The 26,871-nt window shown below is 44.9% G+C and overlaps 87 pseudogenes; all 87 read right to left on the bottom strand.

Annotated features, from left to right (window-relative positions):
• Positions 1-305: 305 nt before the first annotated feature.
• LOC140087998 (5S ribosomal RNA) lies at positions 306-424 on the bottom strand (annotated as a pseudogene).
• Positions 425-493: 69 nt separating this feature from the next.
• On the bottom strand, positions 494-612 carry LOC140080978 (5S ribosomal RNA; annotated as a pseudogene).
• Positions 613-871: 259 nt separating this feature from the next.
• Positions 872-990, bottom strand: LOC140078804 (5S ribosomal RNA; annotated as a pseudogene).
• Positions 991-1,438: 448 nt separating this feature from the next.
• LOC140082493 (5S ribosomal RNA) lies at positions 1,439-1,557 on the bottom strand (annotated as a pseudogene).
• Positions 1,558-1,815: 258 nt separating this feature from the next.
• On the bottom strand, positions 1,816-1,934 carry LOC140078803 (5S ribosomal RNA; annotated as a pseudogene).
• Positions 1,935-2,003: 69 nt separating this feature from the next.
• On the bottom strand, positions 2,004-2,122 carry LOC140092435 (5S ribosomal RNA; annotated as a pseudogene).
• Positions 2,123-2,563: 441 nt separating this feature from the next.
• LOC140081643 (5S ribosomal RNA) lies at positions 2,564-2,682 on the bottom strand (annotated as a pseudogene).
• Positions 2,683-3,130: 448 nt separating this feature from the next.
• On the bottom strand, positions 3,131-3,249 carry LOC140095499 (5S ribosomal RNA; annotated as a pseudogene).
• A 259-nt stretch (positions 3,250-3,508) lies between these two features.
• Positions 3,509-3,627, bottom strand: LOC140085463 (5S ribosomal RNA; annotated as a pseudogene).
• Positions 3,628-4,074: 447 nt separating this feature from the next.
• Positions 4,075-4,193, bottom strand: LOC140082492 (5S ribosomal RNA; annotated as a pseudogene).
• A 448-nt stretch (positions 4,194-4,641) lies between these two features.
• LOC140082491 (5S ribosomal RNA) lies at positions 4,642-4,760 on the bottom strand (annotated as a pseudogene).
• Positions 4,761-5,019: 259 nt separating this feature from the next.
• Positions 5,020-5,138, bottom strand: LOC140082490 (5S ribosomal RNA; annotated as a pseudogene).
• A 448-nt stretch (positions 5,139-5,586) lies between these two features.
• Positions 5,587-5,705, bottom strand: LOC140088732 (5S ribosomal RNA; annotated as a pseudogene).
• Positions 5,706-5,964: 259 nt separating this feature from the next.
• LOC140085462 (5S ribosomal RNA) lies at positions 5,965-6,083 on the bottom strand (annotated as a pseudogene).
• Positions 6,084-6,530: 447 nt separating this feature from the next.
• On the bottom strand, positions 6,531-6,649 carry LOC140082488 (5S ribosomal RNA; annotated as a pseudogene).
• A 259-nt stretch (positions 6,650-6,908) lies between these two features.
• LOC140087986 (5S ribosomal RNA) lies at positions 6,909-7,027 on the bottom strand (annotated as a pseudogene).
• A 70-nt stretch (positions 7,028-7,097) lies between these two features.
• On the bottom strand, positions 7,098-7,216 carry LOC140094334 (5S ribosomal RNA; annotated as a pseudogene).
• Positions 7,217-7,286: 70 nt separating this feature from the next.
• On the bottom strand, positions 7,287-7,405 carry LOC140097368 (5S ribosomal RNA; annotated as a pseudogene).
• A 70-nt stretch (positions 7,406-7,475) lies between these two features.
• On the bottom strand, positions 7,476-7,594 carry LOC140078802 (5S ribosomal RNA; annotated as a pseudogene).
• Positions 7,595-7,852: 258 nt separating this feature from the next.
• Positions 7,853-7,971, bottom strand: LOC140085461 (5S ribosomal RNA; annotated as a pseudogene).
• A 447-nt stretch (positions 7,972-8,418) lies between these two features.
• On the bottom strand, positions 8,419-8,537 carry LOC140082487 (5S ribosomal RNA; annotated as a pseudogene).
• A 70-nt stretch (positions 8,538-8,607) lies between these two features.
• Positions 8,608-8,726, bottom strand: LOC140095157 (5S ribosomal RNA; annotated as a pseudogene).
• Positions 8,727-8,796: 70 nt separating this feature from the next.
• Positions 8,797-8,915, bottom strand: LOC140088731 (5S ribosomal RNA; annotated as a pseudogene).
• A 70-nt stretch (positions 8,916-8,985) lies between these two features.
• On the bottom strand, positions 8,986-9,104 carry LOC140096080 (5S ribosomal RNA; annotated as a pseudogene).
• Positions 9,105-9,174: 70 nt separating this feature from the next.
• LOC140097367 (5S ribosomal RNA) lies at positions 9,175-9,293 on the bottom strand (annotated as a pseudogene).
• Positions 9,294-9,363: 70 nt separating this feature from the next.
• On the bottom strand, positions 9,364-9,482 carry LOC140087974 (5S ribosomal RNA; annotated as a pseudogene).
• A 258-nt stretch (positions 9,483-9,740) lies between these two features.
• LOC140085460 (5S ribosomal RNA) lies at positions 9,741-9,859 on the bottom strand (annotated as a pseudogene).
• Positions 9,860-10,117: 258 nt separating this feature from the next.
• LOC140082486 (5S ribosomal RNA) lies at positions 10,118-10,236 on the bottom strand (annotated as a pseudogene).
• A 448-nt stretch (positions 10,237-10,684) lies between these two features.
• On the bottom strand, positions 10,685-10,803 carry LOC140082485 (5S ribosomal RNA; annotated as a pseudogene).
• A 448-nt stretch (positions 10,804-11,251) lies between these two features.
• Positions 11,252-11,370, bottom strand: LOC140082484 (5S ribosomal RNA; annotated as a pseudogene).
• A 70-nt stretch (positions 11,371-11,440) lies between these two features.
• On the bottom strand, positions 11,441-11,559 carry LOC140095156 (5S ribosomal RNA; annotated as a pseudogene).
• A 70-nt stretch (positions 11,560-11,629) lies between these two features.
• Positions 11,630-11,748, bottom strand: LOC140092056 (5S ribosomal RNA; annotated as a pseudogene).
• Positions 11,749-11,817: 69 nt separating this feature from the next.
• On the bottom strand, positions 11,818-11,936 carry LOC140080966 (5S ribosomal RNA; annotated as a pseudogene).
• A 70-nt stretch (positions 11,937-12,006) lies between these two features.
• Positions 12,007-12,125, bottom strand: LOC140090438 (5S ribosomal RNA; annotated as a pseudogene).
• Positions 12,126-12,195: 70 nt separating this feature from the next.
• Positions 12,196-12,314, bottom strand: LOC140094261 (5S ribosomal RNA; annotated as a pseudogene).
• Positions 12,315-12,384: 70 nt separating this feature from the next.
• On the bottom strand, positions 12,385-12,503 carry LOC140087962 (5S ribosomal RNA; annotated as a pseudogene).
• A 69-nt stretch (positions 12,504-12,572) lies between these two features.
• LOC140080954 (5S ribosomal RNA) lies at positions 12,573-12,691 on the bottom strand (annotated as a pseudogene).
• A 70-nt stretch (positions 12,692-12,761) lies between these two features.
• On the bottom strand, positions 12,762-12,880 carry LOC140090436 (5S ribosomal RNA; annotated as a pseudogene).
• A 70-nt stretch (positions 12,881-12,950) lies between these two features.
• LOC140094260 (5S ribosomal RNA) lies at positions 12,951-13,069 on the bottom strand (annotated as a pseudogene).
• Positions 13,070-13,139: 70 nt separating this feature from the next.
• On the bottom strand, positions 13,140-13,258 carry LOC140087950 (5S ribosomal RNA; annotated as a pseudogene).
• Positions 13,259-13,327: 69 nt separating this feature from the next.
• On the bottom strand, positions 13,328-13,446 carry LOC140086183 (5S ribosomal RNA; annotated as a pseudogene).
• Positions 13,447-13,704: 258 nt separating this feature from the next.
• Positions 13,705-13,823, bottom strand: LOC140087938 (5S ribosomal RNA; annotated as a pseudogene).
• A 69-nt stretch (positions 13,824-13,892) lies between these two features.
• LOC140080942 (5S ribosomal RNA) lies at positions 13,893-14,011 on the bottom strand (annotated as a pseudogene).
• Positions 14,012-14,270: 259 nt separating this feature from the next.
• On the bottom strand, positions 14,271-14,389 carry LOC140078801 (5S ribosomal RNA; annotated as a pseudogene).
• Positions 14,390-14,647: 258 nt separating this feature from the next.
• LOC140087399 (5S ribosomal RNA) lies at positions 14,648-14,766 on the bottom strand (annotated as a pseudogene).
• A 70-nt stretch (positions 14,767-14,836) lies between these two features.
• LOC140097921 (5S ribosomal RNA) lies at positions 14,837-14,955 on the bottom strand (annotated as a pseudogene).
• A 69-nt stretch (positions 14,956-15,024) lies between these two features.
• Positions 15,025-15,143, bottom strand: LOC140092434 (5S ribosomal RNA; annotated as a pseudogene).
• Positions 15,144-15,584: 441 nt separating this feature from the next.
• LOC140082483 (5S ribosomal RNA) lies at positions 15,585-15,703 on the bottom strand (annotated as a pseudogene).
• A 448-nt stretch (positions 15,704-16,151) lies between these two features.
• On the bottom strand, positions 16,152-16,270 carry LOC140088730 (5S ribosomal RNA; annotated as a pseudogene).
• A 636-nt stretch (positions 16,271-16,906) lies between these two features.
• On the bottom strand, positions 16,907-17,025 carry LOC140082482 (5S ribosomal RNA; annotated as a pseudogene).
• A 70-nt stretch (positions 17,026-17,095) lies between these two features.
• Positions 17,096-17,214, bottom strand: LOC140095155 (5S ribosomal RNA; annotated as a pseudogene).
• Positions 17,215-17,284: 70 nt separating this feature from the next.
• Positions 17,285-17,403, bottom strand: LOC140092055 (5S ribosomal RNA; annotated as a pseudogene).
• A 69-nt stretch (positions 17,404-17,472) lies between these two features.
• LOC140080931 (5S ribosomal RNA) lies at positions 17,473-17,591 on the bottom strand (annotated as a pseudogene).
• A 70-nt stretch (positions 17,592-17,661) lies between these two features.
• LOC140095154 (5S ribosomal RNA) lies at positions 17,662-17,780 on the bottom strand (annotated as a pseudogene).
• Positions 17,781-17,850: 70 nt separating this feature from the next.
• Positions 17,851-17,969, bottom strand: LOC140088583 (5S ribosomal RNA; annotated as a pseudogene).
• Positions 17,970-18,038: 69 nt separating this feature from the next.
• On the bottom strand, positions 18,039-18,157 carry LOC140086455 (5S ribosomal RNA; annotated as a pseudogene).
• Positions 18,158-18,227: 70 nt separating this feature from the next.
• On the bottom strand, positions 18,228-18,346 carry LOC140090435 (5S ribosomal RNA; annotated as a pseudogene).
• A 259-nt stretch (positions 18,347-18,605) lies between these two features.
• On the bottom strand, positions 18,606-18,724 carry LOC140090026 (5S ribosomal RNA; annotated as a pseudogene).
• A 69-nt stretch (positions 18,725-18,793) lies between these two features.
• LOC140086182 (5S ribosomal RNA) lies at positions 18,794-18,912 on the bottom strand (annotated as a pseudogene).
• Positions 18,913-18,981: 69 nt separating this feature from the next.
• Positions 18,982-19,100, bottom strand: LOC140080920 (5S ribosomal RNA; annotated as a pseudogene).
• Positions 19,101-19,359: 259 nt separating this feature from the next.
• Positions 19,360-19,478, bottom strand: LOC140101618 (5S ribosomal RNA; annotated as a pseudogene).
• A 69-nt stretch (positions 19,479-19,547) lies between these two features.
• LOC140080908 (5S ribosomal RNA) lies at positions 19,548-19,666 on the bottom strand (annotated as a pseudogene).
• Positions 19,667-19,736: 70 nt separating this feature from the next.
• LOC140096667 (5S ribosomal RNA) lies at positions 19,737-19,855 on the bottom strand (annotated as a pseudogene).
• Positions 19,856-19,924: 69 nt separating this feature from the next.
• On the bottom strand, positions 19,925-20,043 carry LOC140086181 (5S ribosomal RNA; annotated as a pseudogene).
• A 69-nt stretch (positions 20,044-20,112) lies between these two features.
• Positions 20,113-20,231, bottom strand: LOC140086180 (5S ribosomal RNA; annotated as a pseudogene).
• A 69-nt stretch (positions 20,232-20,300) lies between these two features.
• On the bottom strand, positions 20,301-20,419 carry LOC140080896 (5S ribosomal RNA; annotated as a pseudogene).
• Positions 20,420-20,678: 259 nt separating this feature from the next.
• Positions 20,679-20,797, bottom strand: LOC140086196 (5S ribosomal RNA; annotated as a pseudogene).
• A 69-nt stretch (positions 20,798-20,866) lies between these two features.
• Positions 20,867-20,985, bottom strand: LOC140085353 (5S ribosomal RNA; annotated as a pseudogene).
• Positions 20,986-21,244: 259 nt separating this feature from the next.
• Positions 21,245-21,363, bottom strand: LOC140093797 (5S ribosomal RNA; annotated as a pseudogene).
• A 70-nt stretch (positions 21,364-21,433) lies between these two features.
• On the bottom strand, positions 21,434-21,552 carry LOC140083822 (5S ribosomal RNA; annotated as a pseudogene).
• A 448-nt stretch (positions 21,553-22,000) lies between these two features.
• On the bottom strand, positions 22,001-22,119 carry LOC140082481 (5S ribosomal RNA; annotated as a pseudogene).
• A 70-nt stretch (positions 22,120-22,189) lies between these two features.
• LOC140096675 (5S ribosomal RNA) lies at positions 22,190-22,308 on the bottom strand (annotated as a pseudogene).
• A 69-nt stretch (positions 22,309-22,377) lies between these two features.
• LOC140080885 (5S ribosomal RNA) lies at positions 22,378-22,496 on the bottom strand (annotated as a pseudogene).
• A 70-nt stretch (positions 22,497-22,566) lies between these two features.
• LOC140095153 (5S ribosomal RNA) lies at positions 22,567-22,685 on the bottom strand (annotated as a pseudogene).
• Positions 22,686-22,755: 70 nt separating this feature from the next.
• Positions 22,756-22,874, bottom strand: LOC140092054 (5S ribosomal RNA; annotated as a pseudogene).
• Positions 22,875-22,943: 69 nt separating this feature from the next.
• LOC140080873 (5S ribosomal RNA) lies at positions 22,944-23,062 on the bottom strand (annotated as a pseudogene).
• A 70-nt stretch (positions 23,063-23,132) lies between these two features.
• Positions 23,133-23,251, bottom strand: LOC140090433 (5S ribosomal RNA; annotated as a pseudogene).
• Positions 23,252-23,510: 259 nt separating this feature from the next.
• Positions 23,511-23,629, bottom strand: LOC140080862 (5S ribosomal RNA; annotated as a pseudogene).
• A 259-nt stretch (positions 23,630-23,888) lies between these two features.
• On the bottom strand, positions 23,889-24,007 carry LOC140087926 (5S ribosomal RNA; annotated as a pseudogene).
• Positions 24,008-24,077: 70 nt separating this feature from the next.
• LOC140088729 (5S ribosomal RNA) lies at positions 24,078-24,196 on the bottom strand (annotated as a pseudogene).
• Positions 24,197-24,823: 627 nt separating this feature from the next.
• Positions 24,824-24,942, bottom strand: LOC140088728 (5S ribosomal RNA; annotated as a pseudogene).
• Positions 24,943-25,201: 259 nt separating this feature from the next.
• Positions 25,202-25,320, bottom strand: LOC140085458 (5S ribosomal RNA; annotated as a pseudogene).
• Positions 25,321-25,767: 447 nt separating this feature from the next.
• Positions 25,768-25,886, bottom strand: LOC140082480 (5S ribosomal RNA; annotated as a pseudogene).
• Positions 25,887-25,956: 70 nt separating this feature from the next.
• LOC140095151 (5S ribosomal RNA) lies at positions 25,957-26,075 on the bottom strand (annotated as a pseudogene).
• A 70-nt stretch (positions 26,076-26,145) lies between these two features.
• Positions 26,146-26,264, bottom strand: LOC140092053 (5S ribosomal RNA; annotated as a pseudogene).
• A 69-nt stretch (positions 26,265-26,333) lies between these two features.
• On the bottom strand, positions 26,334-26,452 carry LOC140086454 (5S ribosomal RNA; annotated as a pseudogene).
• A 70-nt stretch (positions 26,453-26,522) lies between these two features.
• Positions 26,523-26,641, bottom strand: LOC140090432 (5S ribosomal RNA; annotated as a pseudogene).
• Positions 26,642-26,871: the final 230 nt, after the last annotated feature.

Raw genomic sequence — 26,871 nt, 5'->3', positions numbered from 1 at the left:
GTGATCTGAAAAGAGCACACACATTCAGCTTAGAATGGCCGTTGACAGCAGTTGTTCAATTTGAACCTTCTTCTACTATCTCATAGAGAAATTAACACAATTTTCAGGTTCAAAAAGGTCACCAGAACTTGGGATTCCCAGCCAGTCTCCCATGCTGGTACTTGCCAAGCCTTAAGCTGCATCGCTGCTGCGATCTGAGAAGAGCACGCACATTCAGCTTAGAATTGCCGTTGACAGCAGCTTTACAATTTGAACCTTCTTTTACTATCTCATACAGAAACTAACACAATTTTCAGGTTCAAAAAGGTCAACGGAACTTGGGATTCCCAGCCAGTCTCCCATGCTGGTACTTGCCAAGCCTTAAGCTGCATTGCTGCTGCGATCTGACGAGAGCAGGCACATTCAGCTTAGAATGGCCGTTGACAGCAGCTGTTCAATTTGAACCTTCTTTTACTATCTCATAGACAAACTAACACATTTTCAGGTTCAAAAAGGTCAACGGAACTTGGAATTCCCAGCCAGTCTCCCATGCTGGTACTTGCCAAGCCTTAAGCTGCATTGCTGCTGCGATCTGACGAGAGCAGGCACATTCAGCTTAGAATGGCCGTTGACAGCAGCTGTTCAATTTGAACCTTCTTTAACTATCTCATAGAGAAACTAACACAATTTTCAGGTTCAAAAAGGTCAACAGAACTTGGGATTCCCAGCCAGTCTCCCATGCTGGTACTTGCCAAGCCTTAAGCTGCATCGCTGCTGCGATCTGAAAAGAGCACACACATTCAGCTTAGAATGGCCGTTGACAGCAGTTGTTCAATTTGAACCTTCTTCTACTATCTCATAGAGAAACTAACACAATTTTCAGGTTCAAAAAGGTCAACAGAACTTGGGATTCCCAGCCAGTCTCCCATGCTGGTACTTGCCAAGCCTTAAGCTGCATTGCTGCTGCGATCTGACGAGAGCAGGCACATTCAGCTTAGAATGGCCGTTGACAGCAGCTGTTCAATTTGAACCTTCTTTTACTATCTCATAGAGAAACTAACACAATTTTCAGGTTCAAAAAGGTCAACAGAACTTGGGATTCCCAGCCAGTCTCCCATGCTGGTACTTGCCAAGCCTTAAGCTGCATTGCTGCTGCGATCTGAAAAGAGCACACACATTCAGCTTAGAATGGCCGTTGACAGCAGTTGTTCAATTTGAACCTTCTTCTACTATCTCATAGAGAAACTAACACAATTTTCAGGTTCAAAAAGGTCACCAGAACTTGGGATTCCCAGCCAGTCTCCCATGCTGGTACTTGCCAAGCCTTAAGCTGCATCGCTGCTGCGATCTGAGAAGAGCACGCACATTCAGCTTAGAATTGCCGTTGACAGCAGCTTTTCAATTTGAACCTTCTTTTACTATCTCATACAGAAACTAACACAATTTTCAGGTTCAAAAAGGTCAACGGAACTTGGGATTCCCAGCCAGTCTCCCATGCTGGTACTTGCCAAGCCTTAAGCTGCATTGCTGCTGCGATCTGACGAGAGCAGGCACATTCAGCTTAGAATGGCCATTGACAGCAGCTGTTCAATTTGAACCTTCTTTTGCTATCTCATAGAGAAACTAACACAATTTTCAGGTTCAAAAAGGTCACCAGAACTTGGGATTCCAAGCCAGTCTCCCATGCTGGTACTTGCCAAGCCTGAAGCTGCATCGCTGCTGCGATCTGACATAAGCATGCACATTCAGCTTAGAATGGCCGTTGACAGCAGCTGTTCAATTTGAACCTTCTTTTACTATCTCATAGAGAAACTAACACATTTTCAGGTTCAAAAAGGTCAACAGAACTTGGGATTCCCAGCCAGTCTCCCATGCTGGTACTTGCCAAGCCTTAAGCTGCATTGCTGCTGCGATCTGACGAGAGCAGGCACATTCAGCTTAGAATGGCCGTTGACAGCAGCTGTTCAATTTGAACCTTCTTTTACTATCTCATAGAGAAACTAACACATTTTCAGGTTCAAAAAGGTCAACGGAACTTGGAATTCCCAGCCAGTCTCCCATGCTGGTACTTGCCAAGCCTTAAGTTGCATTGCTGCTGCGATCTGACGAGAGCAGGCACATTCAGCTTAGAATTGCCGTTGACAGCAGCTGTTCAATTTGAACCTTCTTTTACTATCTCATAGATAGCAATTTTCAGGTTCAAAAAGGTCAACAGAACTTGGGATTCCCAGCCAGTCTCCCATGCTGGTACTTGCCAAGCCTTAAGCTGCATCGCTGCTGCGATCTGAAAAGAGCACACACATTAAGCTTAGAATGGCCGTTGACAGCAGTTGTTCAATTTGAACCTTCTTCTACTATCTCATAGAGAAACTAACACAATTTTCAGGTTCAAAAAGGTCACCAGAACTTGGGATTCCCAGCCAGTCTCCCATGCTGGTACTTGTCAAGCCTTAAGCTGCATCGCTGCTGCGATCTGAGAAGAGCACGCACATTCAGGTTAGAATTGCCGTTGACAGCAGCTTTTCAATTTGAACCTTCTTTTACTATCTCATACAGAAACTAACACAATTTTCAGGTTCAAAAAGGTCAACGGAACTTGGGATTCCCAGCCAGTCTCCCATGCTAGTACTTGCCAAGCCTTAAGCTGCATTGCTGCTGCGATCTGACGAGAGCAGGCACATTCAGCTTAGAATGGCCATTGACAGCAGCTTTTCAATTTGAACCTTCTTTTACTATCTCATAGAGAAACTAACACAATTTTCAGGTTCAAAAAGGTCAACAGAACTTGGGATTCCCTGCCAGTCTCCCATGCTGGTACTTGCCAAGTCTTAAGCTGCATCGCTGCTGCGATCTGACAAGAGCACACAGATTCAGCTTAGAATGGCCGTTGACAGCAGTTGTTCAATTTGAACCTTCTTCTACTATCTCATAGAGAAACTAACACAATTTTCAGGTTCAAAAAAGTCACCAGAACTTGGGATTCCCAGCCAGTCTCCCATGCTGGTACTTGCTAAGCCTTAAGCTGCATCGCTGCTGCGATCTGACAAGAGCACGCACATTCAGCTTAGAATGGCCGTTGACAGCAGCTGTTCAATTTGAACCTTCTTTTACTATCTCATAGAGAAACTAACACAATTTTCAGGTTCAAAAAGGTCAACGGATCTTGGGATTCCCAGCCAGTCTCCCATGCTGGTACTTGCCAAGCCTTAAGCTGCATTGCTGCTGCGATCTGACAAGAGCAGGCACATTCAGCTTAGAATGGCCGTTGACAGCAGCATTTCAAATTGAACCTTCTTTTACTATCTCATAGAGAAACTAAAACAATTTTCAAGTTCAAAAAGTTCAACAGAACTTGGGATTCCCAGCCAGTCTCCCATGCTGGAACTTGCCAAGCCTTAAGCTGCATCGCTGCTGCGATCTGACAAGAGCACGCACATTCAGCTTAGAATGGCCGTTGACAGCAGCTGTTCAATTTGAACCTTCTTTTACTATCTCATAGAGAAACTAACACAATTTTCAGGTTCAAAAAGGTCAACAGAACTTGGGATTCCCAGCCAGTCTCCCATGCTGGTACTTGCCAAGCCTTAAGCTGCATTGCTGCTGCGATCTGACGAGAGCAGGCACATTCAGCTTAGAATTGCCGTTGACAACACTGTTCAATTTGAACCTTCTTTTACTATCTCATAGAGAAACTAACACAATTTTCAGGTTCAAAAAGGTCAACGGAACTTGGGATTCCCAGCCAGTCTCCCATGCTGGTACTTGCCAAGCCATAAGCTGCATCGCTGCTGCGATCTGAAAAGAGCACACACATTCAGCTTAGAATGGCCGTTGACAGCAGTTGTTCAATTTGAACCTTCTTCTACTATCTCATAGAGAAACTAACACAATTTTCAGGTTCAAAAAGGGCACCAGAACTTGGGATTCCCAGCCAGTCTCCCATGCTGGTATTTGCCAAGCCTTAAGCTGCATCGCTGCTGCGATCTGACAAGAGCACGCACATTCCGCTTAGAATGGCCATTGACAGCAGTTTTTCAATTTGAACCTTCTTTTACTATCTCATAGAGAAACTAACACAATTTTCAGGTTCAAAAAGGTCAACGGAACTTGGGATTCCCAGCCAGTCTCCCATGCTGGTACTTGCCAAGCCTTAAGCTGCATTGCTGCTGCGATCTGACGAGAGCAGGCACATTCAGCTTAGAATGGCCATTGACAGCAGCTGTTCAATTTGAACCTTCTTTAACTATCTCATAGAGAAACTAACACAATTTTCAGGTTCAAAAAGGTCAACAGAACTTGGGATTCCCAGCCAGTCTCCCATGCTGGTACTTGCCAAGCCATAAGCTGCATCGCTGCTGCGATCTGAAAAGAGCAGACACATTCAGCTTAGAATGGCCGTTGACAGCAATTGTTCAATTTGAACCTTCTTCTACTATCTCATAGAGAAACTAACACAATTTTCAGGTTCAAAAAGGGCACCAGAACTTGGGATTCCCAGCCAGTCTCCCATGCTGGTATTTGCCAAGCCTTAAGCTGCATCGCTGCTGCGATCTGACAAGAGCACGCACATTCCGCTTAGAATGGCCGTTGACAGCAGTTTTTCAATTTGAACCTTCTTTTACTATCTCATAGAGAAACTAACACAATTTTCAGGTTCAAAAAGGTCAACGGAACTTGGGATTCCCAGCCAGTCTCCCATGCTGGTACTTGCCAAGCCTTAAGCTGCATTGCTGCTGCGATCTGACGAGAGCAGGCACATTCAGCTTAGAATGGCCATTGACAGAAACTGTTCAATTTGAACCTTCTTTAACTATCTCATAGAGAAACTAACACAATTTTCAGGTTCAAAAAGGTCAACAGAACTTGGGATTCCCAGCCAGTCTCCCATGCTGGTACTTGCCAAGCCTTAAGCTGCATCGCTGCTGCGATCTGAGAAGAGCACGCACATTCAGCTTAGAATTGCCGTTGACAGCAGCTTTTCAATTTGAACCTTCTTTTACTATCTCATACAGAAACTAACACAATTTTCAGGTTCAAAAAGGTCAACGGAACTTGGGATTCCCAGCCAGTCTCCCATGCTGGTACTTGCCAAGCCTTAAGCTGCATTGCTGCTGCGATCTGACGAGAGCAGGCACATTCAGCTTAGAATGGCCATTGACAGCAGCTTTTCAATTTGAACCTTCTTTTACTATCTCATAGAGAAACTAACACAATTTTCAGGTTCAAAAAGGTCAACAGAACTTGGGATTCCCTGCCAGTCTCCCATGCTGGTACTTGCCAAGTCTTAAGCTGCATCGCTGCTACGATCTGACAAGAGCACACAGATTCAGCTTAGAATGGCCGTTGACAGCAGTTGTTCAATTTGAACCTTCTTCTACTATCTCATAGAGAAACTAACACAATTTTCAGGTTCAAAAAAGTCACCAGAACTTGGGATTCCCAGCCAGTCTCCCATGCTGGTACTTGCTAAGCCTTAAGCTGCATCGCTGCTGCGATCTGACAAGAGCACGCACATTCAGCTTAGAATGGCCGTTGACAGCAGCTGTTCAATTTGAACCTTCTTTTACTATCTCATAGAGAAACTAACACAATTTTCAGGTTCAAAAAGGTCAACGGAACTTGGGATTCCCAGCCAGTCTCCCATGCTGGTACTTGCCAAGCCTTAAGCTGCATTGCTGCTGCGATCTGACAAGAGCAGGCACATTCAGCTTAGAATGGCCGTTGACAGCAGCATTTCAAATTGAACCTTCTTTTACTATCTCATAGAGAAACTAAAACAATTTTCAAGTTCAAAAAGTTCAACAGAACTTGGGATTCCCAGCCAGTCTCCCATGCTGGAACTTGCCAAGCCTTAAGCTGCATCGCTGCTGCGATCTGACAAGAGCACGCACATTCAGCTTAGAATGGCCGTTGACAGCAGCTGTTCAATTTGAACCTTCTTTTACTATCTCATAGAGAAACTAACACAATTTTCAGGTTCAAAAAGGTCAACAGAACTTGGGATTCCCAGCCAGTCTCCCATGCTGGTACTTGCCAAGCCTTAAGCTGCATTGCTGCTGCGATCTGACGAGAGCAGGCACATTCAGCTTAGAATTGCCGTTGACAACACTGTTCAATTTGAACCTTCTTTTACTATCTCATAGAGAAACTAACACAATTTTCAGGTTCAAAAAGGTCAACTGAACTTGGGATTCCCAGCCAGTCTCCCATGCTGGTACTTGCCAAGCCATAAGCTGCATCGCTGCTGCGATCTGAAAAGAGCACACACATTCAGCTTAGAATGGCCGTTGACAGCAGTTGTTCAATTTGAACCTTCTTCTACTATCTCATAGAGAAACTAACACAATTTTCAGGTTCAAAAAGGGCACCAGAACTTGGGATTCCCAGCCAGTCTCCCATGCTGGTATTTGCCAAGCCTTAAGCTGCATCGCTGCTGCGATCTGACAAGAGCACGCACATTCCGCTTAGAATGGCCGTTGACAGCAGTTTTTCAATTTGAACCTTCTTTTACTATCTCATAGAGAAACTAACACAATTTTCAGGTTCAAAAAGGTCAACGGAACTTGGGATTCCCAGCCAGTCTCCCATGCTGGTACTTGCCAAGCCTTAAGCTGCATTGCTGCTGCGATCTGACGAGAGCAGGCACATTCAGCTTAGAATGGCCATTGACAGCAGCTGTTCAATTTGAACCTTCTTTAACTATCTCATAGAGAAACTAACACAATTTTCAGGTTCAAAAAGGTCAACAGAACTTGGGATTCCCAGCCAGTCTCCCATGCTGGTACTTGCCAAGCCTTAAGCTGCATTGCTGCTGTGATCTGACGAGTGCAGGCTCATTCAGCTTAGAATGGCCGTTGACAGCAGCTGTTCAATTTGAACCTTCTTTTACTATCTCATAGAGAAACTAACACAATTTTCAGGTTCAAAAAGGTCAACGGAACTTGGGATTCCCAGCCAGTCTCCCATGCTGGTACTTGCCAAGCCTTAAGCTGCATTGCTGCTGCGATCTGACGAGAGCAGGCACATTCAGCTTAGAATGGCCGTTGACAGCAGCTGTTCAATTTGAACCTTCTTAAACTATCTCATAGAGAAACTAAAACAATTTTCAGGTTCAAAAAGGTCAACAGAACTTGGGATTCCCAGCCAGTCTCCCATGCTGGTACTTGCCAAGCCTTAAGCTGCATTGCTGCTGTGATCTGACGAGAGCAGGCACATTCAGCTTAGAATGGCCGTTAACAGCAGCTGTTCAATTTGAACCTTCTTTTACTATCTCATAGAGAAAATAACTCAATTTTCAGGTTCAAAAAGGTCAACGGATCTTGGGATTCCTACCCAGTCTCCCAGGCTGGTACTTGCCAAGCCTTAAGCTGCATTGCTGCTGCGATCTGACGAGAGCAGGCACATTCAGCTTAGAATGGCCGTTGACAGCAGCTGTTCAATTTGAACCTTCTTTTACTATCTCATAGAGAAACTAACACAATTTTCAGGTTCAAAAAGGTCAACAGAACTTGGGATTCCCAGCCAGTCTCCCATGCTGGTACTTGCCAAGCCTTAAGCTGCATTGCTGCTGCGATCTGACGAGAGCAGGCACATTCAGCTTAGAATGGCCGTTGACAGCAGCTGTTCAATTTGAACCTTCTTTTACTATCTCATAGAGAAACTAACACATTTTCAGGTTCAAAAAGGTCAATGGAACTTGGAATTCCCAGCCAGTCTCCCATGCTGGTACTTGCCAAGCCTTAAGTTGCATTGCTGCTGCGATCTGACGAGAGCAGGCAAATTCAGCTTAGAATGGCCGTTGACAGCAGCTGTTCAATTTGAACCTTCTTTTACTATCTCATATAGAAACTAACACAATTTTCAGGTTAAAAAAGGTCAACAGAACTTGGGATTCCCAGCCAGTCTCCCATGCTGGTACTTGCCAAGCCTTAAGCTGCATTGCTGCTGCGATCTGACGAGAGCAGGCACATTCAGCTTAGAATTGCCGTTGACAACACTGTTCAATTTGAACCTTCTTTTACTATCTCATAGAGAAACTAACACAATTTTCAGGTTCAAAAAGGTCAACAGAACTTGGGATTCCCAGCCAGTCTCCCATGCTGGTACTTGCCAAGCCATAAGCTGCATCGCTGCTGCGATCTGAAAAGAGCACACACATTCAGCTTAGAATGGCCGTTGACAGCAGTTGTTCAATTTGAACCTTCTTCTACTATCTCATAGAGAAACTAACACAATTTTCAGGTTCAAAAAGGGCACCAGAACTTGGGATTCCCAGCCAGTCTCCCATGCTGGTATTTGCCAAGCCTTAAGCTGCATCGCTGCTGCGATCTGACAAGAGCACGCACATTCCGCTTAGAATGGCCGTTGACAGCAGTTTTTCAATTTGAACCTTCTTTTACTATCTCATAGAGAAACTAACACAATTTTCAGGTTCAAAAAGGTCAACGGAACTTGGGATTCCCAGCCAGTCTCCCATGCTGGTACTTGCCAAGCCTTAAGCTGCATTGCTGCTGCGATCTGACGAGAGCAGGCACATTCAGCTTAGAATGGCCATTGACAGCAGCTGTTCAATTTGAACCTTCTTTAACTATCTCATAGAGAAACTAACACAATTTTCAGGTTCAAAAAGGTCAACAGAACTTGGGATTCCCAGCCAGTCTCCCATGCTGGTACTTGCCAAGCCTTAAGCTGCATTGCTGCTGTGATCTGACGAGAGCAGGCTCATTCAGCTTAGAATGGCCGTTGACAGCAGCTGTTCAATTTGAACCTTCTTTTACTATCTCATAGAGAAACTAACACAATTTTCAGGTTCAAAAAGGTCAACGGAACTTGGGATTCCCAGCCAGTCTCCCATGCTGGTACTTGCCAAGCCTTAAGCTGCATTGCTGCTGCGATCTGACAAGAGCAGGCACATTCAGCTTAGAATGGCCGTTGACAGCAGCTGTTCAATTTGAACCTGCTTTAACTATCTCATAGAGAAACTAAAACAATTTTCAGGTTCAAAAAGGTCAACAGAACTTGGGATTCCCAGCCAGTCTCCCATGCTGTTACTTGCCAAGCCTTAAGCTGCATTGCTGCTGCGATCTGACGAGAGCAGGCACATTCAGCTTAGAATGGCCGTTAACAGCAGCTGTTCAATTTGAACCTTCTTTTACTATCTCATAGAGAAAATAACTCAATTTTCAGGTTCAAAAAGGTCAACGGATCTTGGGATTCCTACCCAGTCTCCCAGGCTGGTACTTGCCAAGCCTTAAGCTGCATTGCTGCTGCGATCTGACGAGAGCAGGCACATTCAGCTTAGAATGGCCGTTGACAGCAGCTGTTCAATTTGAACCTTCTTTTACTATCTCATAGAGAAACTAACACAATTTTCAGGTTCAAAAAGGTCAACGGAACTTGGGATTCCCAGCCAGTCTCCCATGCTGGTACTTGCCAAGCCTTAAGCTGCATTGCTGCTGCGATCTGACGAGAGCAGGCACATTCAGCTTAGAATGGCCGTTGACAGCAGCTGTTCAATTTGAACCTTCTTTTACTATCTCATAGAGAAACTAACACATTTTCAGGTTCAAAAAGGTCAATGGAACTTGGAATTCCCAGCCAGTCTCCCATGCTGGTACTTGCCAAGCCTTAAGTTGCATTGCTGCTGCGATCTGACGAGAGCAGGCAAATTCAGCTTAGAATGGCCGTTGACAGCAGCTGTTCAATTTGAACCTTCTTTTACTATCTCATATAGAAACTAACACAATTTTCAGGTTAAAAAAGGTCAACAGAACTTGGGATTCCCAGCCAGTCTCCCATGCTGGTACTTGCCAAGCCTTAAGCTGCATTGCTGCTGCGATCTGACGAGAGCAGGCACATTCAGCTTAGAATTGCCGTTGACAACACTGTTCAATTTGAACCTTCTTTTACTATCTCATAGAGAAACTAACACAATTTTCAGGTTCAAAAAGGGCACCAGAACTTGGGATTCCCAGCCAGTCTCCCATGCTGGTATTTGCCAAGCCTTAAGCTGCATCGCTGCTGCGATCTGACAAGAGCACGCACATTCCGCTTAGAATGGCCGTTGACAGCAGTTTTTCAATTTGAACCTTCTTTTACTATCTCATAGAGAAACTAACACAATTTTCAGGTTCAAAAAGGTCAACGGAACTTGGGATTCCCAGCCAGTCTCCCATGCTGGTACTTGCCAAGCCTTAAGCTGCATTGCTGCTGCGATCTGACGAGAGCAGGCACATTCAGCTTAGAATGGCCATTGACAGCAGCTGTTCAATTTGAACCTTCTTTAACTATCTCATAGAGAAACTAACACAATTTTCAGGTTCAAAAAGGTCAACAGAACTTGGGATTCCCAGCCAGTCTCCCATGCTGGTACTTGCCAAGCCATAAGCTGCATCGCTGCTGCGATCTGAAAAGAGCACACACATTCAGCTTAGAATGGCCGTTGACAGCAGTTGTTCAATTTGAACCTTCTTCTACTATCTCATAGAGAAACTAACACAATTTTCAGGTTCAAAAAGGGCACCAGAACTTGGGATTCCCAGCCAGTCTCCCATGCTGGTATTTGCCAAGCCTTAAGCTGCATCGCTGCTGCGATCTGACAAGAGCACGCACATTCCGCTTAGAATGGCCGTTGACAGCAGTTTTTCAATTTGAACCTTCTTTTACTATCTCATAGAGAAACTAACACAATTTTCAGGATCAAAAAGGTCAACGGAACTTGGGATTCCCAGCCAGTCTCCCATGCTGGTACTTGCCAAGCCTTAAGCTGCATTGCTGCTGCGATCTGACGAGAGCAGGCACATTCAGCTTAGAATGGCCATTGACAGCAGCTGTTCAATTTGAACCTTCTTTAACTATCTCATAGAGAAACTTACACAATTTTCAGGTTCAAAAAGGTCAACAGAACTTGGGATTCCCAGCCAGTCTCCCATGCTGGTACTTGCCAAGCCATAAGCTGCATCGCTGCTGCGATCTGAAAAGAGCACACACATTCAGCTTAGAATGGCCGTTGACAGCAGTTGTTCAATTTGAACCTTCTTCTACTATCTCATAGAGAAACTAACACAATTTTCAGGTTCAAAAAGGGCACCAGAACTTGGGATTCCCAGCCAGTCTCCCATGCTGGTATTTGCCAAGCCTTAAGCTGCATCGCTGCTGCGATCTGACAAGAGCACGCACATTCCGCTTAGAATGGCCGTTGACAGCAGTTTTTCAATTTGAACCTTCTTTTACTATCTCATAGAGAAACTAACACAATTTTCAGGTTCAAAAAGGTCAACGGAACTTGGGATTCCCAGCCAGTCTCCCATGCTGGTACTTGCCAAGCCTTAAGCTGCATTGCTGCTGCGATCTGACGAGAGCAGGCACATTCAGCTTAGAATGGCCATTGACAGCAGCTGTTCAATTTGAACCTTCTTTAACTATCTCATAGAGAAACTAACACAATTTTCAGGTTCAAAAAGGTCAACAGAACTTGGGATTCCCAGCCAGTCTCCCATGCTGGTACTTGCCAAGCCTTAAGCTGCATTGCTGCTGTGATCTGACGAGAGCAGGCTCATTCAGCTTAGAATGGCCGTTGACAGCAGCTGTTCAATTTGAACCTTCTTTTACTATCTCATAGAGAAACTAACACAATTTTCAGGTTCAAAAAGGTCAACGGAACTTGGGATTCCCAGCCAGTCTCCCATGCTGGTACTTGCCAAGCCTTAAGCTGCATTGCTGCTGCGATCTGACGAGAGTAGGCACATTCAGCTTAGAATGGCCGTTGACAGCAGCTGTTCAATTTGAACCTTCTTTTACTATCTCATAGACAAACTAACACATTTTCAGGTTCAAAAAGGTCAACGGAACTTGGAATTCCCAGCCAGTCTCCCATGCTGGTACTTGCCAAGCCTTAAGCTGCATTGCTGCTGCGATCTGACGAGAGCAGGCACATTCAGCTTAGAATGGCCGTTGACAGCAGCTGTTCAATTTGAACCTTCTTTAACTATCTCATAGAGAAACTAACACAATTTTCAGGTTCAAAAAGGTCAACAGAACTTGGGATTCCCAGCCAGTCTCCCATGCTGGTACTTGCCAAGCCTTAAGCTGCATTGCTGCTGTGATCTGACGAGAGCAGGCACATTCAGCTTAGAATGGCCGTTGACAGCAGCTGTTCAATTTGAACCTTCTTTTACTATCTCATAGAGAAAATAACTAAATTTTCAGGTTCAAAAAGGTCAACGGATCTTGGGATTCCTACCCAGTCTCCCATGCTGGTACTTGCCAAGCCTTAAGCTGCATTGCTGCTGCGATCTGACGAGAGCAGGCACATTCAGCTTAGAATGGCCGTTGACAGCAGCTGTTCAATTTGAACCTTCTTTTACTATCTCATAGAGAAACTAACACAATTTTCAGGTTCAAAAAGGTCAACGGAACTTGGGATTCCCAGCCAGTCTCCCATGCTGGTACTTGCCAAGCCTTAAGCTGCATTGCTGCTGCGATCTGACGAGAGCAGGCACATTCAGCTTAGAATGGCCGTTGACAGCAGCTGTTCAATTTGAACCTTCTTTTACTATCTCATAGAGAAACTAACACATTTTCAGGTTCAAAAAGGTCAACGGAACTTGGAATTCCCAGCCAGTCTCCCATGCTGGTACTTGCCAAGCCTTAAGCTGCATTGCTGCTGCGATCTGACGAGAGCAGGCACATTCAGCTTAGAATGGCCGTTGACAGCAGCTGTTCAATTTGAACCTTCTTTAACTATCTCATAGAGAAACTAACACAATTTTCAGGTTCAAAAAGGTCAACAGAACTTGGGATTCCCAGCCAGTCTCCCATGCTGGTACTTGCCAAGCCTTAAGCTGCATTGCTGCTGTGATCTGACGAGAGCAGGCACATTCAGCTTAGAATGGCCGTTGACAGCAGCTGTTCAATTTGAACCTTCTTTTACTATCTCATAGAGAAAATAACTCAATTTTCAGGTTCAAAAAGGTCAACGGATCTTGGGATTCCTACCCAGTCTCCCATGCTGGTACTTGCCAAGCCTTAAGCTGCATTGCTGCTGCGATCTGACGAGAGCAGGCACATTCAGCTTAGAATGGCCGTTGACAGCAGCTGTTCAATTTGAACCTTCTTTTACTATCTCATAGAGAAACTAACACAATTTTCAGGTTCAAAAAGGTCAACGGAACTTGGGATTCCCAGCCAGTCTCCCATGCTGGTACTTGCCAAGCCTTAAGCTGCATTGCTGCTGCGATCTGACGAGAGCAGGCACATTCAGCTTAGAATGGCCGTTGACAGCAGCTGTTCAATTTGAACCTTCTTTTACTATCTCATAGAGAAACTAACACATTTTCATGTTCAAAAAGGTCAACGGAACTTGGAATTCCCAGCCAGTCTCCCATGCTGGTACTTGCCAAGCCTTAAGCTGCATTGCTGCTGCGATCTGACGAGAGCAGGCACATTTAGCTTAGAATGGCCGTTGACAGCAGCTGTTCAATTTGAACCTTCTTTTACTATCTCATAGAGAAACTAACACATTTTCAGGTTCAAAAAGGTCAACAGAACTTGGGATTCCCAGCCAGTCTCCCATGCTGGTACTTGCAAAGCCTTAAGCTGCATTGCTGCTGTGATCTGACGAGAGCAGGCTCATTCAGCTTAGAATGGCCGTTGACAGCAGCTGTTCAATTTGAACCTTCTTTTACTATCTCATAGAGAAACTAACACAATTTTCAGGTTCAAAAAGGTCAACGGAACTTGGGATTCCCAGCCAGTCTCCCATGCTGGTACTTGCCAAGCCTTAAGCTGCATTGCTGCTGCGATCTGACGAGAGCAGGCACATTCAGCTTAGAATGGCCGTTGACAGCAGCTGTTCAATTTGAACCTTCTTTTACTATCTCATAGACAAACTAACACATTTTCAGGTTCAAAAAGGTCAACGGAACTTGGAATTCCCAGCCAGTCTCCCATGCTGGTACTTGCCAAGCCTTAAGCTGCATTGCTGCTGCGATCTGACGAGAGCAGGCACATTCAGCTTAGAATGGCCGTTGACAGCAGCTGTTCAATTTGAACCTTCTTTAACTATCTCATAGAGAAACTAACACAATTTTCAGGTTCAAAAAGGTCAACAGAACTTGGGATTCCCAGCCAGTCTCCCATGCTGGTACTTGCCAAGCCTTAAGCTGCATCGCTGCTGCGATCTGAAAAGAGCACACACATTCAGCTTAGAATGGCCGTTGACAGCAGTTGTTCAATTTGAACCTTCTTCTACTATCTCATAGAGAAACTAACACAATTTTCAGGTTCAAAAAGGTCAACAGAACTTGGGATTCCCAGCCAGTCTCCCATGCTGGTACTTGCCAAGCCTTAAGCTGCATTGCTGCTGCGATCTGACGAGAGCAGGCACATTCAGCTTAGAATGGCCGTTGACAGCAGCTGTTCAATTTGAACCTTCTTTTACTATCTCATAGAGAAACTAACACAATTTTCAGGTTCAAAAAGGTCACCAGAACTTGGGATTCCAAGCCAGTCTCCCATGCTGGTACTTGCCAAGCCTGAAGCTGCATCGCTGCTGCAATCTGACATAAGCATGCACATTCAGCTTAGAATGGCCGTTGACAGCAGCTGTTCAATTTGAACCTTCTTTTACTATCTCATAGAGAAACTAACACATTTTCAGGTTCAAAAAGGTCAACAGAACTTGGGATTCCAAGCCAGTCTCCCATGCTGGTACTTGCCAAGCCTTAAGCTGCATTGCTGCTGCGATCTGACGAGAGCAGGCACATTCAGCTTAGAATGGCCGTTGACAGCAGCTGTTCAATTTGAACCTTCTTTTGCTATCTCATAGAGAAACTAACACAATTTTCAGGTTCAAAAAGGTCACCAGAACTTGGGATTCCAAGCCAGTCTCCCATGCTGGTACTTGCCAAGCCTTAAGCTGCATTGCTGCTGCGATCTGACGAGAGCAGGCACATTCAGCTTAGAATGGCCGTTGACAGCAGCTGTTCAATTTGAACCTTCTTTTACTATCTCATAGAGAAACTAACACATTTTCAGGTTCAAAAAGGTCAACGGAACTTGGAATTCCCAGCCAGTCTCCCATGCTGGTACTTGCCAAGCCTTAAGTTGCATTGCTGCTGCGATCTGACGAGAGCAGGCACATTCAGCTTAGAATTGCCGTTGACAGCAGCTGTTCAATTTGAACCTTCTTTTACTATCTCATAGATAGCAATTTTCAGGTTCAAAAAGGTCAACAGAACTTGGGATTCCCAGCCAGTCTCCCATGCTGGTACTTGCCAAGCCTTAAGCTGCATCGCTGCTGCGATCTGAAAAGAGCACACACATTCAGCTTAGAATGGCCGTTGACAGCAGTTGTTCAATTTGAACCTTCTTCTACTATCTCATAGAGAAACTAACACAATTTTCAGGTTCAAAAAGGTCACCAGAACTTGGGATTCCCAGCCAGTCTCCCATGCTGGTACTTGCCAAGCCTTAAGCTGCATCGCTGCTGCGATCTGAGAAGAGCACGCACATTCAGCTTAGAATTGCCGTTGACAGCAGCTTTTCAATTTGAACCTTCTTTTACTATCTCATACAGAAACTAACACAATTTTCAGGTTCAAAAAGGTCAACGGAACTTGGGATTCCCAGCCAGTCTCCCATGCTGGTACTTGCCAAGCCTTAAGCTGCATTGCTGCTGCGATCTGACGAGAGCAGGCACATTCAGCTTAGAATGGCCATTGACAGCAGCTTTTCAATTTGAACCTTCTTTTACTATCTCATAGAGAAACTAACACAATTTTCAGGTTCAAAAAGGTCAACAGAACTTGGGATTCCCTGCCAGTCTCCCATGCTGGTACTTGCCAAGTCTTAAGCTGCATCGCTGCTGCGATCTGACAAGAGCACACAGATTCAGCTTAGAATGGCCGTTGACAGCAGTTGTTCAATTTGAACCTTCTTCTACTATCTCATAGAGAAACTAACACAATTTTCAGGTTCAAAAAAGTCACCAGAACTTGGGATTCCCAGCCAGTCTCCCATGCTGGTACTTGCTAAGCCTTAAGCTGCATCGCTGCTGCGATCTGACAAGAGCACGCACATTCAGCTTAGAATGGCCGTTGACAGCAGCTGTTCAATTTGAACCTTCTTTTACTATCTCATAGAGAAACTAACACAATTTTCAGGTTCAAAAAGGTCAACGGAACTTGGGATTCCCAGCCAGTCTCCCATGCTGGTACTTGCCAAGCCTTAAGCTGCATTGCTGCTGCGATCTGACAAGAGCAGGCACATTCAGCTTAGAATGGCCGTTGACAGCAGCATTTCAAATTGAACCTTCTTTTACTATCTCATAGAGAAACTAAAACAATTTTCAAGTTCAAAAAGTTCAACAGAACTTGGGATTCCCAGCCAGTCTCCCATGCTGGAACTTGCCAAGCCTTAAGCTGCATCGCTGCTGCGATCTGACAAGAGCAGGCACATTCAGCTTAGAATTGCCGTTGACAACACTGTTCAATTTGAACCTTCTTTTACTATCTCATAGAGAAACTAACACAATTTTCAGGTTCAAAAAGGTCAACTGAACTTGGGATTCCCAGCCAGTCTCCCATGCTGGTACTTGCCAAGCCATAAGCTGCATCGCTGCTGCGATCTGAAAAGAGCACACACATTCAGCTTAGAATGGCCGTTGACAGCAGTTGTTCAATTTGAACCTTCTTCTACTATCTCATAGAGAAACTAACACAATTTTCAGGTTCAAAAAGGGCACCAGAACTTGGGATTCCCAGCCAGTCTCCCATGCTGGTATTTGCCAAGCCTTAAGCTGCATCGCTGCTGCGATCTGACAAGAGCACGCACATTCCGCTTAGAATGGCCGTTGACAGCAGTTTTTCAATTTGAACCTTCTTTTACTATCTCATAGAGAAACTAACACAATTTTCAGGTTCAAAAAGGTCAACGGAACTTGGGATTCCCAGCCAGTCTCCCATGCTGGTACTTGCCAAGCCTTAAGCTGCATTGCTGCTGCGATCTGACGAGAGCAGGCACATTCAGCTTAGAATGGCCATTGACAGCAGCTGTTCAATTTGAACCTTCTTTAACTATCTCATAGAGAAACTAACACAATTTTCAGGTTCAAAAAGGTCAACAGAACTTGGGATTCCCAGCCAGTCTCCCATGCTGGTACTTGCCAAGCCTTAAGCTGCATTGCTGCTGTGATCTGACGAGAGCAGGCTCATTCAGCTTAGAATGGCCGTTGACAGCAGCTGTTCAATTTGAACCTTCTTTTACTATCTCATAGAGAAACTAACACAATTTTCAGGTTCAAAAAGGTCAACGGAACTTGGGATTCCCAGCCAGTCTCCCATGCTGGTACTTGCCAAGCCTTAAGCTGCATTGCTGCTGCGATCTGACGAGAGTAGGCACATTCAGCTTAGAATGGCCGTTGACAGCAGCTGTTCAATTTGAACCTTCTTTTACTATCTCATAGACAAACTAACACATTTTCAGGTTCAAAAAGGTCAACGGAACTTGGAATTCCCAGCCAGTCTCCCATGCTGGTACTTGCCAAGCCTTAAGCTGCATTGCTGCTGCGATCTGACGAGAGCAGGCACATTCAGCTTAGAATGGCCGTTGACAGCAGCTGTTCAATTTGAACCTTCTTTAACTATCTCATAGAGAAACTAACACAATTTTCAGGTTCAAAAAGGTCAACAGAACTTGGGATTCCCAGCCAGTCTCCCATGCTGGTACTTGCCAAGCCTTAAGCTGCATTGCTGCTGTGATCTGACGAGAGCAGGCTCATTCAGCTTAGAATGGCCGTTGACAGCAGCTGTTCAATTTGAACCTTCTTTTACTATCTCATAGAGAAACTAACACAATTTTCAGGTTCAAAAAGGTCAACGGAACTTGGGATTCCCAGCCAGTCTCCCATGCTGGTACTTGCCAAGCCTTAAGCTGCATTATTGCTGCGATCTGACGAGAGTAGGCACATTCAGCTTAGAATGGCCGTTGACAGCAGCTGTTCAATTTGAACCTTCTTTTACTATCTCATAGACAAATTAACACATTTTCAGGTTCAAAAAGGTCAACGGAACTTGGAATTCCCAGCCAGTCTCCCATGCTGGTACTTGCCAAGCCTTAAGCTGCATTGCTGCTGTGATCTGACGAGAGCAGGCACATTCAGCTTAGAATGGCCGTTGACAGCAGCTGTTCAATTTGAACCTTCTTTAACTATCTCATAGAGAAACTAACACAATTTTCAGTTTCAAAAAGGTCAACAGAACTTGGGATTCCCAGCCAGTCTCCCATGCTGGTACTTGCCAAGCCTTAAGCTGCATTGCTGCTGTGATCTGACGAGAGCAGGCACATTCAGCTTAGAATGGCCGTTGACAGCAGCTGTTCAATTTGAACCTTCTTTTACTATCTCATAGAGAAAATAACTCAATCTTCAGGTTCAAAAAGGTCAACGGATCTTGGGATTCCTACCCAGTCTCCCATGCTGGTACTTGCCAAGCCTTAAGCTGCATTGCTGCTGCGATCTGACGAGAGCAGGCACATTTAGCTTAGAATGGCCGTTGACAGCAGCTGTTCAATTTGAACCTTCTTTTACTATCTCATAGAGAAACTAACACAATTTTCAGGTTCAAAAAGGTCAACGGAACTTGGGATTCCCAGCCAGTCTCCCATGCTGGTACTTGCCAAGCCTTAAGCTGCATTGCTGCTGCGATCTGACGAGAGCAGGCACATTCAGCTTAGAATGGCTGTTGACAGCAGCTGTTCAATTTGAACCTTCTTTTACTATCTCATAGAGAAACTAACACATTTTCAGGTTCAAAAAGGTCAACGGAACTTGGAATTCCCAGCCAGTCTCCCATGCTGGTACTTGCCAAGCCTTAAGCTGCATTGCTGCTGCGATCTGACGAGAGCAGGCACATTTAGCTTAGAATGGCCGTTGACAGCAGCTGTTCAATTTGAACCTTCTTTTACTATCTCATAGAGAAACTAACACATTTTCAGGTTCAAAAAGGTCAACGGAACTTGGAATTCCCAGCCAGTCTCCCATGCTGGTACTTGCCAAGCCTTAAGCTGCATTGCTGCTGCGATCTGACGAGAGCAGGCACATTCAGCTTAGAATGGCCGTTGACAGCAGCTGTTCAATTTGAACCTTCTTTAACTATCTCATAGAGAAACTAACACAATTTTCAGGTTCAAAAAGGTCAACAGAACTTGGGATTCCCAGCCAGTCTCCCATGCTGGTACTTGCAAAGCCTTAAGCTGCATTGCTGCTGTGATCTGACGAGAGCAGGCTCATTCAGCTTAGAATGGCCGTTGACAGCAGCTGTTCAATTTGAACCTTCTTTTACTATCTCATAGAGAAACTAACACAATTTTCAGGTTCAAAAAGGTCAACGGAACTTGGGATTCCCAGCCAGTCTCCCATGCTGGTACTTGCCAAGCCTTAAGCTGCATAGCTGCTGCGATCTGACGAGAGCAGGCACATTCAGCTTAGAATGGCCGTTGACAGCAGCTGTTCAATTTTAACCTTCTTTTACTATCTCATAGACAAACTAACACATTTTCAGGTTCAAAAAGGTCAACGGAACTTGGAATTCCCAGCCAGTCTCCCATGCTGGTACTTGCCAAGCCTTAAGCTGCATTGCTGCTGCGATCTGACGAGAGCAGGCACATTCAGCTTAGAATGGCCGTTGACAGCAGCTGTTCAATTTGAACCTTCTTTAACTATCTCATAGAGAAACTAACACAATTTTCAGGTTCAAAAAGGTCAACAGAACTTGGGATTTTCAGCCAGTCTCCCATGCTGGTACTTGCCAAGCCTTAAGCTGCATTGCTGCTGCGATCTGACGAGAGCAGGCACATTCAGCTTAGAATGGCCGTTGACAGCAGCTGTTCAATTTGAACCTTCTTTTACTATCTCATAGAGAAACTAACACATTTTCAGGTTCAAAAAGGTCAACGGAACTTGGAATTCCCAGCCAGTCTCCCATGCTGGTACTTGCCAAGCCTTAAGCTGCATTGCTGCTGCGATCTGACGAGAGCAGGCACATTTAGCTTAGAATGGCCGTTGACAGCAGCTGTTCAATTTGAACCTTCTTTTACTATCTCATAGAGAAACTAACACATTTTCAGGTTCAAAAAGGTCAACGGAACTTGGAATTCCCAGCCAGTCTCCCATGCTGGTACTTGCCAAGCCTTAAGCTGCATTGCTGCTGCGATCTGACGAGAGCAGGCACATTTAGCTTAGAATGGCCGTTGACAGCAGCTGTTCAATTTGAACCTTCTTTTACTATCTCATAGAGAAACTAACACATTTTCAGGTTCAAAAAGGTCAACGGAACTTGGAATTCCCAGCCAGTCTCCCATGCTGGTACTTGCCAAGCCTTAAGCTGCATTGCTGCTGCGATCTGACGAGAGCAGGCACATTCAGCTTAGAATGGCCGTTGACAGCAGCTGTTCAATTTGAACCTTCTTTAACTATCTCATAGAGAAACTAACACAATTTTCAGGTTCAAAAAGGTCAACAGAACTTGGGATTCCCAGCCAGTCTCCCATGCTGGTACTTGCAAAGCCTTAAGCTGCATTGCTGCTGTGATCTGACGAGAGCAGGCTCATTCAGCTTAGAATGGCCGTTGACAGCAGCTGTTCAATTTGAACCTTCTTTTACTATCTCATAGAGAAACTAACACAATTTTCAGGTTCAAAAAGGTCAACGGAACTTGGGATTCCCAGACAGTCTCCCATGCTGGTACTTGCCAAGCCTTAAGCTGCATTGCTGCTGCGATCTGACGAGAGCAGGCACATTCAGCTTAGAATGGCCGTTGACAGCAGCTGTTCAATTTGAACCTTCTTTTACTATCTCATAGACAAACTAACACATTTTCAGGTTCAAAAAGGTCAACGGAACTTGGAATTCCCAGCCAGTCTCCCATGCTGGTACTTGCCAAGCCTTAAGCTGCATTGCTGCTACGATCTGACGAGAGCAGGCACATTCAGCTTAGAATGGCCGTTGACAGCAGCTGTTCAATTTGAACCTTCTTTAACTATCTCATAGAGAAACTAACACAATTTTCAGGTTCAAAAAGGTCAACAGAACTTGGGATTTTCAGCCAGTCTCCCATGCTGGTACTTGCCAAGCCTTAAGCTGCATTGCTGCTGTGTTCTGACGAGAGCAGGCACATTCAGCTTAGAATGGCCGTTGACAGCAGCTGTTCAATTTGAACCTTCTTTTACTATCTCATAGAGAAAATAACTCAATTTTCAGGTTCAAAAAGGTTAACGGAACTTGGAATTCCAAGCCAGTCTCCCATGCTGGTACTTGCCAAGCCTTAAGCTGCATTGCTGCTGCGATCTGACGAGAGCAGGCACATTCAGCTTAGAATGGCCGTTGACAGCAGCTGTTCAATTTGAACCTTCTTTTGCTATCTCATAGAGAAACTAACACAATTTTCAGGTTCAAAACGGTCAACGGAACTTGGGATTCCCAGCCAGTCTCCCATGCTGGTACTTGCCAAGCCTTAAGCTGCATTGCTGCTGCGATCTGACGAGAGCAGGCACATTCAGCTTAGAATTGCCGTTGACAGCAGCTGTTCAATTTAAACCTTCTTTTACTATCTCATAGAGAAACTAACACAATTTTCAGGTTCAAAAAGGTCAACGGAACTTGGGATTCCCAGACAGTCTCCCATGCTGGTACTTGCCAAGCCTTAAGCTGCATCGCTGCTGCGATCTGAAAAGAGCACACACATTCAGCTTAGAATGGCCGTTGACAGCAGTTGTTCAATTTGAACCTTCTTCTACTATCTCATAGAGAAACTAACACAATTTTCAGGTTCAAAAAGGTCACCAGAACTTGGGATTCCCAGCCAGTCTCCCATGCTGGTATTTGCCAAGTCTTAAGCTGCATCGCTGCTGCGATCTGACAAGAGCACGCACATTCCGCTTAGAATGGCCGTTGACAGCAGTTTTTCAATTTGAACCTTCTTTTACTATCTCATAGAGAAACTAACACAATTTTCAGGTTCAAAAAGGTCAACGGAACTTGGGATTCCCAGCCAGTCTCCCATGCTGGTACTTGCCAAGCCTTAAGCTGCATTGCTGCTGCGATCTGACGAGAGCAGGCACATTCAGCTTAGAATGGCCATTGACAGCAGCTGTTCAATTTGAACCTTCTTTTACTATCTCATAGAGAAACTAACACAATTTTCAGGTTCAAAAAGGTCAGCGGAACTTGGGATTTCCAGCCAGTCTCCCATGCTGGTACTTGCCAAGCCTTAAGCTGCATTGCTGCTGCGATCTGACGAGAGCAGGCACATTCAGCTTAGAATGGCCGTTGACAGCAGCTGTTCAATTTGAACCTTCTTTTACTATCTCATAGAGAAACTAACACATTTTAAGGTTCAAAAAGGTCAACGGAACTTGGAATTCCCAGCCAGTCTCCCATGCTGGTACTTGCCAAGCCTTAAGCTGCATTGCTGCTGCGATCTGACGAGAGCAGGCACATTCAGCTTAGAATGGCCGTTGACAGCAGCTGTTCAATTTGAACCTTCTTTAACTATCTCATAGAGAAACTAACACAATTTTCAGGTTTAAAAAGGTCAACAGAACTTGGGATTCCCAGCCAGTCTCCCATGCTGGTACTTGCCAAGCCTTAAGCTGCATTGCTGCTGTGATCTGACGAGAGCAGGCTCATTCAGCTTAGAATGGCCGTTGACAGCAGCTGTTCAATTTGAACCTTCTTTTACTATCTCATAGAGAAACTAACACAATTTTCAGGTTCAAAAAGGTCAACGGAACTTGGGATTCCCAGCCAGTCTCCCATGCTGGTACTTGCCAAGCCTTAAGCTGCATTGCTGCTGCGATCTGACGAGAGTAGGCACATTCAGCTTAGAATGGCCGTTGACAGCAGCTGTTCAATTTGAACCTTCTTTTACTATCTCATAGACAAACTAACACGTTTTCAGGTTCAAAAAGGTCAACGGAACTTGGAATTCCCAGCCAGTCTCCCATGCTGGTACTTGCCAAGCCTTAAGCTGCATTGCTGCTGCGATCTGACGAGAGCAGGCACATTCAGCTTAGAATGGCCGTTGACAGCAGCTGTTCAATTTGAACCTTCTTTAACTATCTCATAGAGAAACTAACACAATTTTCAGGTTCAAAAAGGTCAACAGAACTTGGGATTCCCAGCCAGTCTCCCATGCTGGTACTTGCCAAGCCTTAAGCTGCATTGCTGCTGTGATCTGACGAGAGCAGGCACATTCAGCTTAGAATGGCCGTTGACAGCAGCCGTTCAATTTGAACCTTCTTTTACTATCTCATAGAGAAAATAACTCAATTTTCAGGTTCAAAAAGGTCAACGGATCTTGGGATTCCTACCCAGTCTCCCATGCTGGTACTTGCAAAGCCTTAAGCTGCATTGCTGCTGCGATCTGACGAGAGCAGGCACATTCAGCTTAGAATGGCCGTTGACAGCAGCTGTTCAATTTGAACCTTCTTTTACTATCTCATAGAGAAACTAACACAATTTTCAGGTTCAAAAAGGTCAACGGAACTTGGAATTCCCAGCCAGTCTCCCATGCTGGTACTTGCCAAGCCTTAAGCTGCATTGCTGCTGCGATCTGACGAGAGCAGGCACATTCAGCTTAGAATGGCCGTTGACAGCAGCTGTTCAATTTGAACCTTCTTTAACTATCTCATAGAGAAACTAACACAATTTTCAGGTTCAAAAAGGTCAACAGAACTTGGGATTCCCAGCCAGTCTCCCATGCTGGTACTTGCAAAGCCTTAAGCTGCATTGCTGCTGTGATCTGACGAGAGCAGGCTCATTCAGCTTAGAATGGCCGTTGACAGCAGCTGTTCAATTTGAACCTTCTTTTACTATCTCATAGAGAAACTAACACAATTTTCAGGTTCAAAAAGGTCAACGGAACTTGGGATTCCCAGCCAGTCTCCCATGCTGGTACTTGCCAAGCCTTAAGCTGCATTGCTGCTGCGATCTGACGAGAGCAGGCACATTCAGCTTAGAATGGCCGTTGACAGCAGCTGTTCAATTTGAACCTTCTTTTACTATCTCATAGAGAAACTAACACAATTTTCAGGTTCAAAAAGGTCAACGGAACTTGGGATTCCCAGCCAGTCTCCCATGCTGGTACTTGCCAAGCCTTAAGCTGCATTGCTGCTGCGATCTGACAAGAGCAGGCACATTCAGCTTAGAATGGCCGTTGACAGCAGCATTTCAAATTGAACCTTCTTTTACTATCTCATAGAGAAACTAAAACAATTTTCAAGTTCAAAAAGTTCAACAGAACTTGGGATTCCCAGCCAGTCTCCCATGCTGGAACTTGCCAAGCCTTAAGCTGCATCGCTGCTGCGATCTGACAAGAGCACGCACATTCAGCTTAGAATGGCCGTTGACAGCAGCTGTTCAATTTGAACCTTCTTTTACTATCTCATAGAGAAACTAACATATTTTCAGGTTCAAAAAGGTCAACAGAACTTGGGATTCCCAGCCAGTCTCCCATGCTGGTACTTGCCAAGCCTTAAGCTGCTGCGATCTGACGAGAGCAGGCACATTCAGCTTAGAATTGCCGTTGACAACACTGTTCAATTTGAACCTTCTTTTACTATCTCATAGAGAAACTAACACAATTTTCAGGTTCAAAAAGGTCAACGGAACTTGGGTTTCCCAGCCAGTCTCCCATGCTGGTACTTGCCAAGCCTTAAGCTGCATTGCTGCTGCGATCTGAAAAGAGCACACACATTCAGCTTAGAATGGCCGTTGACAGCAGCTGTTCAATTTGAACCTTCTTTTACTATCTCATAGAGAAACTAACACAATTTTCAGGTTCAAAAAGGTCAACGGAACTTGGGATTCCCAGCCAGTCTCCCATGCTGGTACTTGCCAAGCCTTAAGCTGCATTGCTGCTGCGATCTGACAAGAGCAGGCACATTCAGCTTAGAATGGCCGTTGACAGCAGCATTTCAAATTGAACCTTCTTTTACTATCTCATAGAGAAACTAAAACAATTTTCAAGTTCAAAAAGTTCAACAGAACTTGGGATTCCCAGCCAGTCTCCCATGCTGGAACTTGCCAAGCCTTAAGCTGCATCGCTGCTGCGATCTGACAAGAGCACGCACATTCAGCTTAGAATGGCCGTTGACAGCAGCTGTTCAATTTGAACCTTCTTTTACTATCTCATAGAGAAACTAACACAATTTTCAGGTTCAAAAAGGTCAACAGAACTTGGGATTCCCAGCCAGTCTCCCATGCTGGTACTTGCCAAGCCTTAAGCTGCATTGCTGCTGCGATCTGACGAGAGCAGGCACATTCAGCTTAGAATTGCCGTTGACAACACTGTTCAATTTGAACCTTCTTTTACTATCTCATAGAGAAACTAACACAATTTTCAGGTTCAAAAAGGTCAACTGAACTTGGGATTCCCAGCCAGTCTCCCATGCTGGTACTTGCCAAGCTATAAGCTGCATCGCTGCTGCGATCTGAAAAGAGCACACACATTCAGCTTAGAATGGCCGTTGACAGCAGTTGTTCAATTTGAACCTTCTTCTACTATCTCATAGAGAAACTAACACAATTTTCAGGTTCAAAAAGGGCACCAGAACTTGGGATTCCCAGCCAGTCTCCCATGCTGGTATTTGCCAAGCCTTAAGCTGCATCGCTGCTGCGATCTGACAAGAGCACGCACATTCCGCTTAGAATGGCCGTTGACAGCAGTTTTTCAATTTGAACCTTCTTTTACTATCTCATAGAGAAACTAACACAATTTTCAGGTTCAAAAAGGTCAACGGAACTTGGGATTCCCAGCCAGTCTCCCATGCTGGTACTTGCCAAGCCTTAAGCTGCATTGCTGCTGCGATCTGACGAGAGCAGGCACATTCAGCTTAGAATGGCCATTGACAGCAGCTGTTCAATTTGAACCTTCTTTAACTATCTCATAGAGAAACTAACACAATTTTCAGGTTCAAAAAGGTCAACAGAACTTGGGATTCCCAGCCAGTCTCCCATGCTGGTACTTGCCAAGCCTTAAGCTGCATTGCTGCTGTGATCTGACGAGAGCAGGCTCATTCAGCTTAGAATGGCCGTTGACAGCAGCTGTTCAATTTGAACCTTCTTTTACTATCTCATAGAGAAACTAACACAATTTTCAGGTTCAAAAAGGTCAACGGAACTTGGGATTCCCAGCCAGTCTCCCATGCTGGTACTTGCCAAGCCTTAAGCTGCATTGCTGCTGCGATCTGACGAGAGTAGGCACATTCAGCTTAGAATGGCCGTTGACAGCAGCTGTTCAATTTGAACCTTCTTTTACTATCTCATAGACAAATTAACACATTTTCAGGTTCAAAAAGGTCAACGGAACTTGGAATTCCCAGCCAGTCTCCCATGCTGGTACTTGCCAAGCCTTAAGCTGCATTGCTGCTGTGATCTGACGAGAGCAGGCACATTCAGCTTAGAATGGCCGTTGACAGCAGCTGTTCAATTTGAACCTTCTTTAACTATCTCATAGAGAAACTAACACAATTTTCAGTTTCAAAAAGGTCAACAGAACTTGGGATTCCCAGCCAGTCTCCCATGCTGGTACTTGCCAAGCCTTAAGCTGCATTGCTGCTGTGATCTGACGAGAGCAGGCACATTCAGCTTAGAATGGCCGTTGACAGCAGCTGTTCAATTTGAACCTTCTTTTACTATCTCATAGAGAAAATAACTCAATCTTCAGGTTCAAAAAGGTCAACGGATCTTGGGATTCTTACCCAGTCTCCCATGCTGGTACTTGCCAAGCCTTAAGCTGCATTGCTGCTGTGATCTGACGAGAGCAGGCACATTTAGCTTAGAATGGCCGTTGACAGCAGCTGTTCAATTTGAACCTTCTTTTACTATCTCATAGA

The sequence above is a fragment of the Engystomops pustulosus genome, chromosome 9, assembly GCF_040894005.1.
Source record: "Engystomops pustulosus chromosome 9, aEngPut4.maternal, whole genome shotgun sequence".
NCBI classification, from domain to species: domain Eukaryota; kingdom Metazoa; phylum Chordata; class Amphibia; order Anura; family Leptodactylidae; genus Engystomops; species Engystomops pustulosus.
This window is presented reverse-complemented; position numbering and strand designations above follow the sequence as displayed.